The sequence below is a fragment of the Parasteatoda tepidariorum genome, chromosome 4 (assembly GCF_043381705.1).
Source record: "Parasteatoda tepidariorum isolate YZ-2023 chromosome 4, CAS_Ptep_4.0, whole genome shotgun sequence".
Classification (NCBI taxonomy): Eukaryota; Metazoa; Arthropoda; class Arachnida; order Araneae; family Theridiidae; genus Parasteatoda; species Parasteatoda tepidariorum.
In genome coordinates this window covers 24575713-24589218 of record NC_092207.1, presented here as the reverse complement: position 1 = coordinate 24589218, position 13506 = coordinate 24575713, and positions in this window count along the sequence as shown.

Sequence of the window (13506 nt, the reverse complement as noted above, 5' to 3'; positions counted from 1 at the left end):
ATCACAGATTTCATAGCTTTGGATTAATATTTTATTCTTTTATTTATTTTAAATTCTCTTATTCTCAATAAATATCTACATTTAACATTTTTCTTAGAAAAAATACTTATAATAGGGAGATTTTGCACTTTTACGTTACATTCCGTACTCGCGTAAGAGTTGAAGTAGTTGCGCATGCGCAAGTGCGCCTATGGGATACCTGCAAGTGGCGTAGTGTGGGTATTTCGATCTTGATTGGTTGTTGAAATATGGCATTTTTTTAATTTTAGCAGCTGCTCTTTCCATTTTATTTCGAGTAAACCAAGCCCATTAAGTATAAATTTTATTAAGTGACACACTCTGTATTCTTTCCCAAAAGTTCATTAATAAAGATTTCAAGTCTTTTACTATATATTTCTTACTAGAGACAGGAACATTTCTTACTAAGACAGAAACAAAGTCATGTAGAACATAAACTAATGCATCAGAGTTGCCAGGTACCCAAAACAAAAATATGTGAGGGTTACAATAGATTATATAAACTAATAATAAGTATAAGTTAAGTTAAAAAAGGACGATAAAGAATTACATTTTAAGAAATTCGATGTGTGACATGGCGTTGTATTTAATTAACTTCATCTTAACACTAACTTTCCAACTTATGCAGAGAAATATTTCCTCGACTTAAACACGTTATCTTGTTTATAAGCGATGAGCTGATGCTGAGGTCATAGCTCACGTGTCTGTGTATCTGTGTTCGTCTTCTTCTCGAGTTGCAAGTACCCAATTCTGGCGAGATACATATGCGCCCGTGAAAAAAAAAATCTAACTTACGTAAATGAAAATGATAGATTTTGCTAAAATTTCTAAGTTAATAACGCTAACGTAGCGGAACACATCTAAACGTCGACCACAAAATGAAAACTATCATTTACATTAGTCGTGGATATTATGGAAGTTAAACTTCTTCCAACTTAATTGCTTAATTAAAGTAAACATATACTGTAATTTTAAATAAAGAAAAAAATATTAGTTATTCTCTATTTCAATTAGAAAACCATAATTATTATATATTGTTATATAATCAATTCGGTAAAATAGTATGGTTCAAAGTCACCCTTTTATAATTTCAGTGGGATTTCCATCATGATAGCTGGTTTTATTATTCTTATTGCTATTAATGGCACAAATGGATTTAAAAATCCATTATTGACAAGAATGATTCTTAATTTTGCCAATACTTATGACTTGGTATCTCTTAATGATTCTTAAATTAGATTTTTTTAATTTTCTCACCATAAACTCGGTATTTTTTTTTATCCATTGGCAACACTATAGATTTCCTTTAGTCAGGTTGTTTTAAGTATTAAGTAGTTTTGAATAGTTACGTTAAGTATTTATTTCGAATGACTATTAATTTTTACAAAAATAAAAATTAGTAATGAAGTACTTATTTAGATTCTTTCTAAATTGGTTGTAGGAATTTTAACCACAAACGGCTATGGTGCCGCATACTGTCATACCAGTTTCTGGAGACGGAGTTTGCCTTTCTCGAGCAATAACATATATGTGTGCTACACTATACTCGATTAATAGCTCCAGAGGTGCGTGAGGAAGTAGTACAGCACACAATGGAGAATTAAACATTGCGATGTGTTTTCTATCTTCTCACGACAGAGATAGAAAAAAACTTAATATCCCCTATGCTGGAGTCCTGACATTTCCCAAACTCATACTTACAGTAGTTTGTGTGATTTAATGGCTGCTGGACAAATTGTAAACTATTACAAAAATTCAATACACGAGGAACATTGAAAATATCGCGAACATCTCTTGAAAATAGTTAAAGTTGAAATCTAAGTACTTCCGTGGTAACAAAACAGCCGGCAACGGCTGGACCGTGAAAAATTTGGTTCATGTATTGTTTAAAACTAATTGATATGTTGGTATTAAAGGAGATGTTGGAGAATTAGAATGTTTAAATATAGTTGTGTTGAGCACTCGATTTAGTTACCATTACAGTTTATATTTGGATTAAGAAAATTTTGCAAAATGACCAAGCTGGTCACCAAATGTGTTTAGTATAAGTATAATATGGCATCATGTCGTATGATAATGAATGCAGGTAATCTTTATTTTGATGGGATATGCTATTGAAAACTTGTTTTGCCTAATCTAATAACGTAAAGCCACTGAACAGCAAAAAAAGAGAAAACATTTTTTTGGAGAAAAAAAAATGGGATAATTTTTGCTTTAATAGAATGTCTTTCAGTTTTGTGAATGCTTTTGTAGTGTTGATTAATACTGTTTTATTTATTAGTGCCATTTTTCACCCTGTTTGAAGAACAGGCAGTCAGATGGTATTTAATAAACTTGTTTTTTATATATATTTCATACTCAGAAACCCTGAAACTGCATTGTATCACAGTATTGCAGATCAAAAATTACCTGCTCCATACAAAATACACAGCCATGAATATCTAAGTTTGTGAGTCATTTAAATTATAGGGAGCGCAAATTAATATTACATGGCGAACGCAAAGAAAAAAAAATTCAAAGCCTGATAAATTATTTTTGTCGAAGGCAAATTCAAAAATAACAAAAGCTAAAAACGATTTTCTAGAGAAAAACCAGCATCCGTCAAGATTCGTCATATATTGGAGGATTTTAGAAGCATCTTTAATTTCTTCCAGATAATCTAATTGGGATAGTTGTGTTTTTACCCGTTTGATGATGCATTTGATTTTTCGTCATTTAAATATTTTTTCAGACACCTAATGTTGGTATTTCGTATATTCTTTTCTTAAAAATATTAAAATAATGATTTTGAAACAACCTGTGAGCTTTTTCCAATGCATGTGTTTTAATGCTTTATGCAAATAAGTAAATGAACAATGTATAAATAAAATATATATAATGCCAAAGCGATATATGTTTTAATTATTTTGTAAATAAAATAATCCCAGAGTCTGTCCCAAACACCTTTAAAAATATTCAATTTATCGATCCCTAGCATCTATTACAAAATATTGATCTTCTCATTTTAAAATCGGTATATAAAACTAACACAAAAGAACAGAATCACGTGTCAGCTATTCTATCACTTACTAAATAAAGTTGCAAAACAACAAACACCGCTTCTTTATACAATATGAAATTTGAAACGAGACAAAACATTGAATAGTTTTATTCCATCCATACAATGCAGCAAAGCTTATTCATGAAAACCTTCTCGAATTTCTTCGACAATGCGGAGAGAAATTATTCGCACATAAACATCTACAAAAATTCGCATCTCAAATATCTTGTTACTCGAGCATAAAAGCTGGCTCCAACTTTAAAATCTCCTTTCAAAGAATAGTTGTTTTGGACAAAAGCCGCAATAACTGTGTTAAGCTCTCTTCTTGTGTTGATAAAAGGGAGAACTGGCATTTTTCCTCTCGTAAAATGCCACATCTTATAATCGTAAATTCTGAGAGATTTTGATTTAGGACCATTAAAAACGAGTGCAAGCGAAAGGCGTTAGGAAGTTTTAAAAAGGGTCAGGGCTGTTGAAAAATGTTTTAATAGTCGAAAGTGTTTTTAAGGAATTGAAGGTTAACTTCTTTTCGTCGATTTTATTTTTCTCTCTTTTCATTTGCGCTCTAGCTTTGAAGTTTTATTTATTTAAAAGAAAAAAGTAGTAATATCACACAGACCTACACTGTAAAGACTGGATACTCAAATATCTCGAAACTTTCTTCGTTTTTGACGAAGCCATTTCTTAGCGAGCGAGCATTTTGTCAAAGTGACGAAAAAACTATCGTCACTTCATCGAGGAAATGGATTTCGTCAAAAGTAAAGAAATCTTCTATCGTTCCATTTTATTTTTCAAGAAAAAAAATATCGGTTGTAGCATTGATCACTTTTTTGTGGGCACAATATAAGCGAATTGATGACACCTGACAACGCAAGTGGAACAGATAGAACTCAGAGATAAATTACATCTATGCCCGAATCGGGATTCGAAACCGGGATCTTTCTGATATGAGACTTACTTACTAAACCACCAGGCCGGTTGACTTGTGTTCGCATTCTAGTTTCCATTGTCTAGTCTTCATTCTAGTTTCGTCATTCAAGTTAACAATCTCCCACAATGCTCTGCGATGATATTCAAAAGATAACGAAACATTTTCTTCATATATTTGAGAGTTCGCGTTTCATCACAAATCACGCGATTTCGAGTCAAAGGGATTCTCAAAATTAACGATTTACACCTCAAGGATTACAAAATCGCCAAAAGTGAGATTCTTATTTCTGGGAGTACAAGATTTATTTATATTTAATTACTGTTAATTCGATTTAGTCAAAAATTACAGATAAATATCTGAAAGGCAATGGACAAATGTATGATAGGGTCAAATTTTCAAAATGTTTAAGAAAGCATTTTAGTGAAAAATGCCATATCTTTCATTCGAGGAATGAAAGTTTCTGTGCACTATGTTGTCATTTGGTAGAATTACCTGGTAACAATAAGGCAAAATTTGAAGTAAAAATGACACCACCGGAAAATGAGTGGCCTTATTACCAAATGCATTACTTCATCAGATATTGCACAGTATTATTATACGTTTCAGCTCTCAAGTTTTTAAATTTAGCTATTAATAATTCACGCTTAAACTTTTTTTTGTAAGGGAAAAAGATTTTTAAACAAAATTATGTGTTGCAACAGAGACTATAGATTAATATTAAATAACAATTTAAACAATAACAATATTAAACTCGTTGACAAACTATACACGAAATCTCATAATAAAAGACGTCTTGTCTTTTCTTTTATCTGTGAGATCTATTTAACATAAATTTTCAGTTTTTTTTTTTCGCTTCGGCATATGAAAAGATAATGTATTTTGGGTGCGATGTTGTAGAAAATCTCGCGACCTTAGATACAATAGGTCAAAATTAACGGTCATTACCATCCCCAAGATGACTAAATATAAAAAATGGCAATTAAAAAACTGTCTGTTAGTCTCCACCTGATCGCCACTTTTTCCGTCGTAAATTCACGCCATGTCCATTTTTGTCACATTTTTTTTAAAAAAAAGAAAAAGAAAAATGGAGTTATTATAAATATTATATAGTATTCTGAAAATTACTTTTTTCACTCTTCTTTATGATTTTTTTTTAAATTTTAGAAATGAGTCTTGTAACATTTATCATTTTTTTAAATGCCTCATAAATTCACATGAAAGAGTTTTTGATGCTTTAAAAATTTCAATTTTTGAAAAAGTGGCCACTATTAAAAATGCTATAGCTGGCCATTATCCAAGAGAAAGATTTCCTTATTTTGCCTTATATTCGTAAATATTTGAGACGTTAATCTAACTATTTGAACAAAAAAATTTCTTAACAGAGAATTATTTTGAAGCGTCGTCTTATTTATGTGTTTTAAAATTTAGATGAATAAAAAATGAGAGCATTCTGAGCTTACATACAAATCAGTTCATATTCATTAATATTTTTAAACTCAATAACTTTGTTTGAGCAGAGTCTTTCCTATTCATGGAATTTTTTTTAAAAAATGGGTTCTTTTATGGTTTTGAATAAAATGTCTTTTTGATGTTAATGCTTCTTTGATGTCAAAAAATGGTATATTTCATACTCTAAAGGTCAACTGATAGTAAATGAGCTGTCTCAAATTCATGTTTATACGATAAATAAATTCAGTTGCATCTTGATCTTTAATTAGAATATATACTGCTTAAACAAATACCATGAAATGTTTCAAGTCCGATTCTGTCTTACAGAAACTGTTGAACTAAACAACAAGTTACGCACAAATTTTAATCCAATAATTCTCCTAAGATTAATTCTTATCTGCACTACCAGCAGATTAACGAATAACCCCTACAAAATATTAACCACTCTTACAAGCAGACATTGTTTTGTCAACTCGTCTCTCTGATCTTCCATCAATTTTGAAAGAAGTTGGGAGATGTGCTTAAGTTCTCTCAAACACAAGCATAAACTTACCTCAAAACAAACGAGGCGAAATCCTTTCTAAAGATATACTGCAAACCGAAACTCGGCCCTAATATTTTATTAAACTACGACTATTAATCCTCTCTTGCATCAAATAAGAGGCCATGATAGCATGCCACACTTTAAATAAATCCCCTTGTTTTAAAAGTTTTCACCCCGCATCCTTAAGGCTGATCATCCGTTAGGAGTTTCCCCTTTGCGCAACAAGTTCTGTGGCATAAATCATTCGCGGTTTTCTACTGTTAACGGTGGAATAGGATGAAGGAAGTTTTAATGCCTAAGTGTAATGATTATTTCATTAATTTTTAAAGAGGTGAAATCCTCCATCTTTGTTGAAGGATCACATTTCCCATGCACAGGTGTTTTTTAATATTTAATGAGGAAAAATCAATCATGAATTAGCAAGGATTTAATTTAGATGATAGTCACGTTTTTTAAATAAACGAAAGAAATCTTTTCAAGATTGTTGCTCTTGATTTTCAGTTAGAAAAAATATATATATCTTTCTAATTAACCATATAAACATTAAAAAAATTTTTAAAAAATATATTTGTATAGAGTAAAACATATTCAATTCTAATGTAAAATTTAAAACTTAAACAAATTAGTTTAACTATACTAAATATAATTAAAACAAAATAATATGTGTATATTTTATTTACTATAAAAAATGCTTTATTTTTTTAACGATGTCTAGTATTTAGTACAATCTTTCGTTATCCCCATAGAAAATACAAATAAATTTATTTCTCCCTTTAAAAATGCAAAAATGTTCCTTATGTTAACGACATTACTGTTTGAAGTTATTAATTTAGATAATAGGCGAGTTTTAGATGAGTTTTGAAACCTGTGATTATACTTAGAACTAACTATAATTTTTTATTTAATTGCTCAGTTGCTTTTCTTAAATTATTTTAATTAAAATGTTAAGGAATTAGAAATGTCATAGTAATTAGAAATATAATATTTCCAATAAAAATGCATTAAACAAATTATGAAAAGAACAAACATTTGTAAAATATTGCATAAGTATTTCTTATCGCGGTTTTAAAATCATAAAATAGGTAAATTCTTTAATATGTAACCCTAATAACGATTTTCAACATTTATATCAATTCTTTAAATTTATCATTTTAAAGTAAACCGTAATTCGGTTTATATTATACATTTTCTGCTAATGAATATACGCCAAAAACAAATTCATAATTAGACTAGATATAGCATAGATACTACAAATTTAACTGTAGGACATAAAACGTAATTTAAGATTATAAATGATAAGACGATGAAAAACCTTCCTACCTCTAATTAAATATTAAAAAAATAATATTTTATAGGATATAACGTTCATAATTACGTTAATAACCTTTATTTTTGAAATCTAGGGTTCCGTCGAAAGAAGGTTTATTATTTATGGTTCTCTAGTAGAAAAAAAATTGGGAACCACCGCTCTAAAGTATCATGATAAAATATCCAAATTTTACCACAATTACCAAATTTTTTTCGCATATTATGTAACCATATTTTTTTGCTAATTTTAACGAAATCATTACCAATGTGCTTGGTAAAAATTACCGAGTTTTTTGGCATTCTAATAGAGTCAGAATCACGGTAAATTTTACCATATTTCTGGTGGTTCTTTCTGTTTTTTTTAAAGTAGAGGATCATCATTTTGACGGCATTATTACAAATTAAAATTATTTAAAACTAGCCGCCTAAGGCGGCCAGCTGTCCGCCACTCTAAAGGTTTTCACAAATAAAGTTTTTTAAAACATAGCAGGAAATCTGAAGATTAGTGGACAATTAAAGTGGTCTTGTCCTGCAATTTTGTCTTCATATCCTTGGGCCCTAGCACTGCTAGTAGAGACACGATCCTCTTCCAATCTTCTTTGACGTTTCTCTGATGTTTCTCGGACCCTAGCATTGCTAATTGAGACACGATCCTCTTCCAATCTTCTTTGACGTTCCTCAGGTGTTTCTCGGGCCCTAGCATTGCTAGTTGAGACACGATCCTCTTCCAATTTTCTTTGACGTTCCTCAGGTGTTTCTCGGGCCCTAGCACTGCTAGTTGAGACACGATTCTCTTCTAATCTTCTTTGACGTTTCTCTGATACTTCTTGGGCTCTAGAATTGCTTGTCAAAATTCGGTCATGTTCCATCCGTCTTTCACGTTCCACAGACGTTTCTTGGGCCCTTCTTCTTTGAGAATCTCTTAATATCTTTTTCTTTGACAAAATACAAAGTTTTTTGGAAGGCGGTTCTGCCATGTCAGTAATCGGGTTTTTAAGAAGTCAACGAATACTTTAGAACAACAATTACTATGAAAGCAAATCATGAAACTTCAATATTAAAATCTAAGTGCTTACCTGCAAACTGAAACTTTCTGAAAATAACTAATTACATTTAATAAAAACTGTTAAAATAAAGAATAGAAAAACCAAAGAGATCCAAGGTAAGTGTGATCGTTCCTTCAAAAACAATTAAATTCCTATTTTATATATTATATAGCTACAACGCTTAAGAAAAAAAAACTAAAATGCTAAATACATGAAAAGAACACGAAAACGAATTAATTTTTTATGGTATCAATTTCTATTTCTATATAATTTTTTATGGTATCAATTTCTATTTCTATATCGCTACAAAAATTATCGTCTTCGCTTAAGAAAAAAAAATAGAGCGTGGAAAGAAGAAGAAAAACTTATTATAACAATTATGAACAGCGACAAATATATCAAAGCGAAGCGTTCTATTTACGTATCGAATATGTTGCCACATTTTTAATACAAAAGTTAAACTTTTCTCCACTTTAATAAATGTAAACTAATGCGAACTTTACAATTAAATTATTAATTCCTTCGTATATTATTGGTTTAAGTTGTCGAAAATTAATATTTCAATTGTAAGGTTCGCATTAGCATACGTTTATAAGAGTGGAGAAAAGTATATGCATTTTTTAATAGTTTTCTGAATATGGCTCTTTGAAGAAGAAAAAGCATAGATTTTCTTACAAAATGACTGATAACTAAAAAACTAATCCAAATTTTTGAAAAAGAAAAAAAATACTTCTTTATTATGTCAAAACACAATTATGTGCCGAGTTTCGTGCCTGGGCGAGGCTTCTGGGGCGATATATTGTGATTACAGACACACACACACACAGCCGCGTTTATTATTATGTATAGATGTATAGATGTATAGATAGATAATGTTTTAACGATATTCAATTTGTATGTTTATTTTATCGCAGAAAACAATGTTTTGAAATTTATTAAGGCACTACGACAATCGAGTTAGATTTTGTTTCTGTACCTGAAACCAAGTACGATTGTATTACGTTATTTATTTTTATTATATTATTTATTTTATTATATTTCTGCAATTTTATACATTCTACATTTATATAAAGTGATAAAAGGAGTAAAAAAAGAATACCAAACATCGTAAGGTAACGGGTTTCCATACTTGCCACGCTTTGTTTTTACTTAGCACTCTCCCACTGTATTTCCTTAAACGGCATTACTGTAAACTTGCTTTTCCCTCTTGTCACTCCAAACCAAATATGAAACGGAAGAGAAAAAAATAAACTTCACAACAAATCTTGTTATAAATGTCAGTTTTAAAATTTCAAAATGACAAGGCAGACAGACTTCAAAAATAAAAATAAAGAAACCAATTTTTAAGGCAAATACTTTTTGAATAAACACGCGTTTTTCTGTTTTCGTTTTTCATACAAAAGAAAAAGAAACATTTTATTGTAGTACTTTCTTTCCAACTGACAGATAAAAACTAGTTTTAATGTATTGTCGTTGTTAAGTACTTTCGAATGTCTCATATAAACGAAGTCATGAGGTAACAAAATAGCATAAGTTAAAAAAAATTTTTGAAGTGTTGATGCTATTTAACTGCTTTTCATTGAAGAAAATAATTTATTTATCTTAACAAAAGAATGTTTAATAAAAATAAATAAATTTGTAGCTTTTACTTTAAAAAAAAACATTTAAAAAAATTAAGTGGAAAAAGATAATCGAGAATAGCATAACAATTTTTTCAAAAAATTATAAATGGCAAATGCTTCGAAGTTATTTTATTTAGCATATAAGTTAAAACTCTAGATGGAATCCATACATTTTTATGGGGCAACAACCATGATCTGGTATGGAGAATGAAAACCCAAATTAACTATCGGGGGGAAGTATTAGACAATACTTCTCCAAGTTTTGGAGCTAAAACACAACGGGTAGTCAAATATTCTTCGTTAGGAAATAGGAAGAAAAACGTACCAAATCGAATTTTTTGTAACAGATTGGAGAATACTTTTATCCAGTAGTAATTTGGTACTTGATAACGGTAGAAGGAGAAGAGTGTTACAATATGCATATGCAAAGTGTTCTGGAGAAACCACCCTTGATATATATTTGTAGAATCCTTATCAAAAATGAAAACTAAAAAGTACGCACACTGGGGGATGCAAATTATTATTTAAAAGAGGAAAAAACGAAAATGCTATCGAAATTCGACAAATCATGAATACCAAAACAGGTTTCATTGAAACTTGAAAATGCTTCTAATAATAATTCTTCAGTTTTTTCAGTCTCCTTCCCCAATCGAAAACTGTTTTGATGTTCATTACATTCACCTATCTGTTCTGTGGTATGTCAGAATCAGGTAGCGTTTTTGTTTTATTCTTGCTTATGTAACGATCACTTTTGTGTTAAATTTTTGCTTTAAATTTTCACAATGATTCTGAAGGCAGTCTTTACGGATTTTTATTCAAATAGAATTACAATTCAAGATTTTCTTCTTATTAATAATAACCTTTCCTCGTCAGTGACGGTATTTTCACCCCCAAAGGCATTGCCACAACTCTAAAACTAGAACATTCTATAACTGGTTGGTTACAGCCTTTTAAGTATTTTCCAGCATCCTAAAATAAACACCCATTGAGGTGAGTTTTAAACTCGAAAAAAGGGAAAAGATCCAAAGTACATAAATCAGGAGAGCAAAGAGGTTGAGGAGTCAAAGGAATGTATTTATTAGCCAAAAACACATATTTATTGACATTGCTATGTGAGAATACGCTTGTTGCTCTTGCTGTATCTTAAAGGCAAGACCCTTTTCAGTGTAATTCAATTCATTTTCAAAATCTGAAGAACGTTGGTGTGATATAAGTTTAACTGTCCTCCGGTCATTCTGTCCGTCAATCAATGATCTGAAAACTGAAGATTCTGGATTCTGTAAACATTTCCATTGGTTCTTTCAGTTGAAATCATTTCGTTGCATGTGACATCTTCCAACATTCTCTTTCATCTGAAAATGTCTTTAATAAACAAAGCACCAAGCATATTGATTATACACTGCTTCAATAGGCCTGCTGGAGTATTGCAAAAGGTTTAGGTGACTAAGTCTGAAGCAAAATCTAACTGCCTATCGTTGCTCCTTGTCAATGACATTCCTTTTTAGAACATCCTTTAAAAATTGATTTCACAAATTTCACTGGGCTGGACTGCTGGCATCGAAAAACCACATTAAAATACAGAATTTGTATTTGTATTGAACGTTGTATGAGAGGTTCACCTCCCTCCCTCCAAGTTTGGTGGATCCAGAGTTTTCATATAGATTGATCACCAATCACATTACTTAAATCACACACCGTGCACAAAATAGTCAAAACCATCAGAATATGGTAAAATTTATTGTGCTTCTGGCTCTATGGGATAACCAAAAAGATCTGTAACTTTCAACGAAGCTGTTTGGCAATGGTTTTAGTAAAATTAACAATAAAATTTAATTTTATAGTTTGTGATAAAATTTGGTAAATGAGGTAAAATTTCGTAATTTTATGCTGATACCCTAGAGCATGGTATATAAACCATTTATTATTCGCTTAAAATTACTTTAAGGTTTTGTATTTCTTACTAAATGTGTGGTATAAGGACTATAATTTTGAAAACCAGAATTTTTAGTAAACTCTTACAATATGAACGGAAAAATTACCAAATGAATGGTTTAAATACCGTATATTTCAATTTTTATAACCAGAATTATGCCTTTTTTAACTAGAAATGTCATTGCCATGCAGTACTGTAATTTTACCCTAATTTTTCTTCTCAAAGTATAAAACAATTTTAATCTTTCGTACCAATATTTAATTTAAACTAGTGATGTACATTACTAATACCATTTTCCAATGATATTCAATCTATTTTTTTCTTAAAATTATTTCTACTATTTTTACATTGTTTACATTTAAAGAGGTTACCTATGACCTTATCTTACAAATGCATTTCTGTTTACTTAATACTATTTACTTTCGCTATCTGTTCGTAAGAGTTTCTTGAAAATGGGAAAAAAATATTTATGCGATTAGTGTAACAAATTTAATGCTTTCGAAACATATGGAAAAATCACATACATGGAAAACAAAAATAAATTCAAAGCTCAAAATTTGAAGAAATAAAGAAACTGGGCTTGTTTAACCATTGTGTGAGAGAACATGGAAAAATTTTATCCCTCCTCGGGGGAAAAAAGTAAAACAATTTTTCAATTTTTCCCTGGATTGCATCCAAAAAGTAGGAAAATAAAATATCCTTAGTTTCTTTTGGATCAGGAGTCGATAAAAAAAGTTAAGAAGGAGAAACAAAACCTAGAACAAAACTCTACGGCCATTTTTTTTCATTCCTGATTGTAATAAGCAGTAACAGTTATATGACTCTTACAAACACGAAGTCAGCTCTGTGTTTTATTTTAATCAGGTTTTTGCATAAAGAACGGTGGCATCGGATATCAAAACTCCATATTTCGAGAGTGGATTGCTGAAGTCGTAAAAGTTTTCATATTCCTTCAAAATATTTTAAGGGATCATTCACAAATTAATGTTCGCACTGTCGTTGTATGGTAATTAATCTGTTTGTTTTTTTGTTTATTTTTTTTAAACTAAACTGAAGAAAAAATAGATCTGTAACAAGAACTACTTTAAAATTACAGTAAAGGGCATTCTTATACAAAGTAAAGTAAATTTTTGTTTATGAAATGTCATCATAAAAATGACTATCCTAATGATGATAAATTACTAATGTAATTGTTTCTTGGCCGGGATAGCCTGGTTGGCAGGGAGCTGGACTCACGTTTGTGAGAATGGGAGTTCGAATCCAAACGTCTGAAGACTTCCGTATAGTAAATGCCGACTGGTGCACGTTAAATCTGTCGGGTCATAAAGTCCACCATGTTCCCATAACAAATCAACACCTCTGGGGGTGCTGAAGTGGAAATTGATCCTTCTCTGGTTTCGGTCAAAATTACGATCTGTGAATGAATGGGTCCGCCCTATGTGTGTGGCAGAAGTCGAATTCTTGGTCATAGATGGCGCCACTGGAAAACACGAACAATCGCATCCCTTTTGCCATAATGACAGACGACAACAACATTAACAATTGTTAAGTCTTCTGTAAGTATGCGTTCTTTACTATTTAAAATTATTTCCTTATATTTATTTGTAATGGAAAT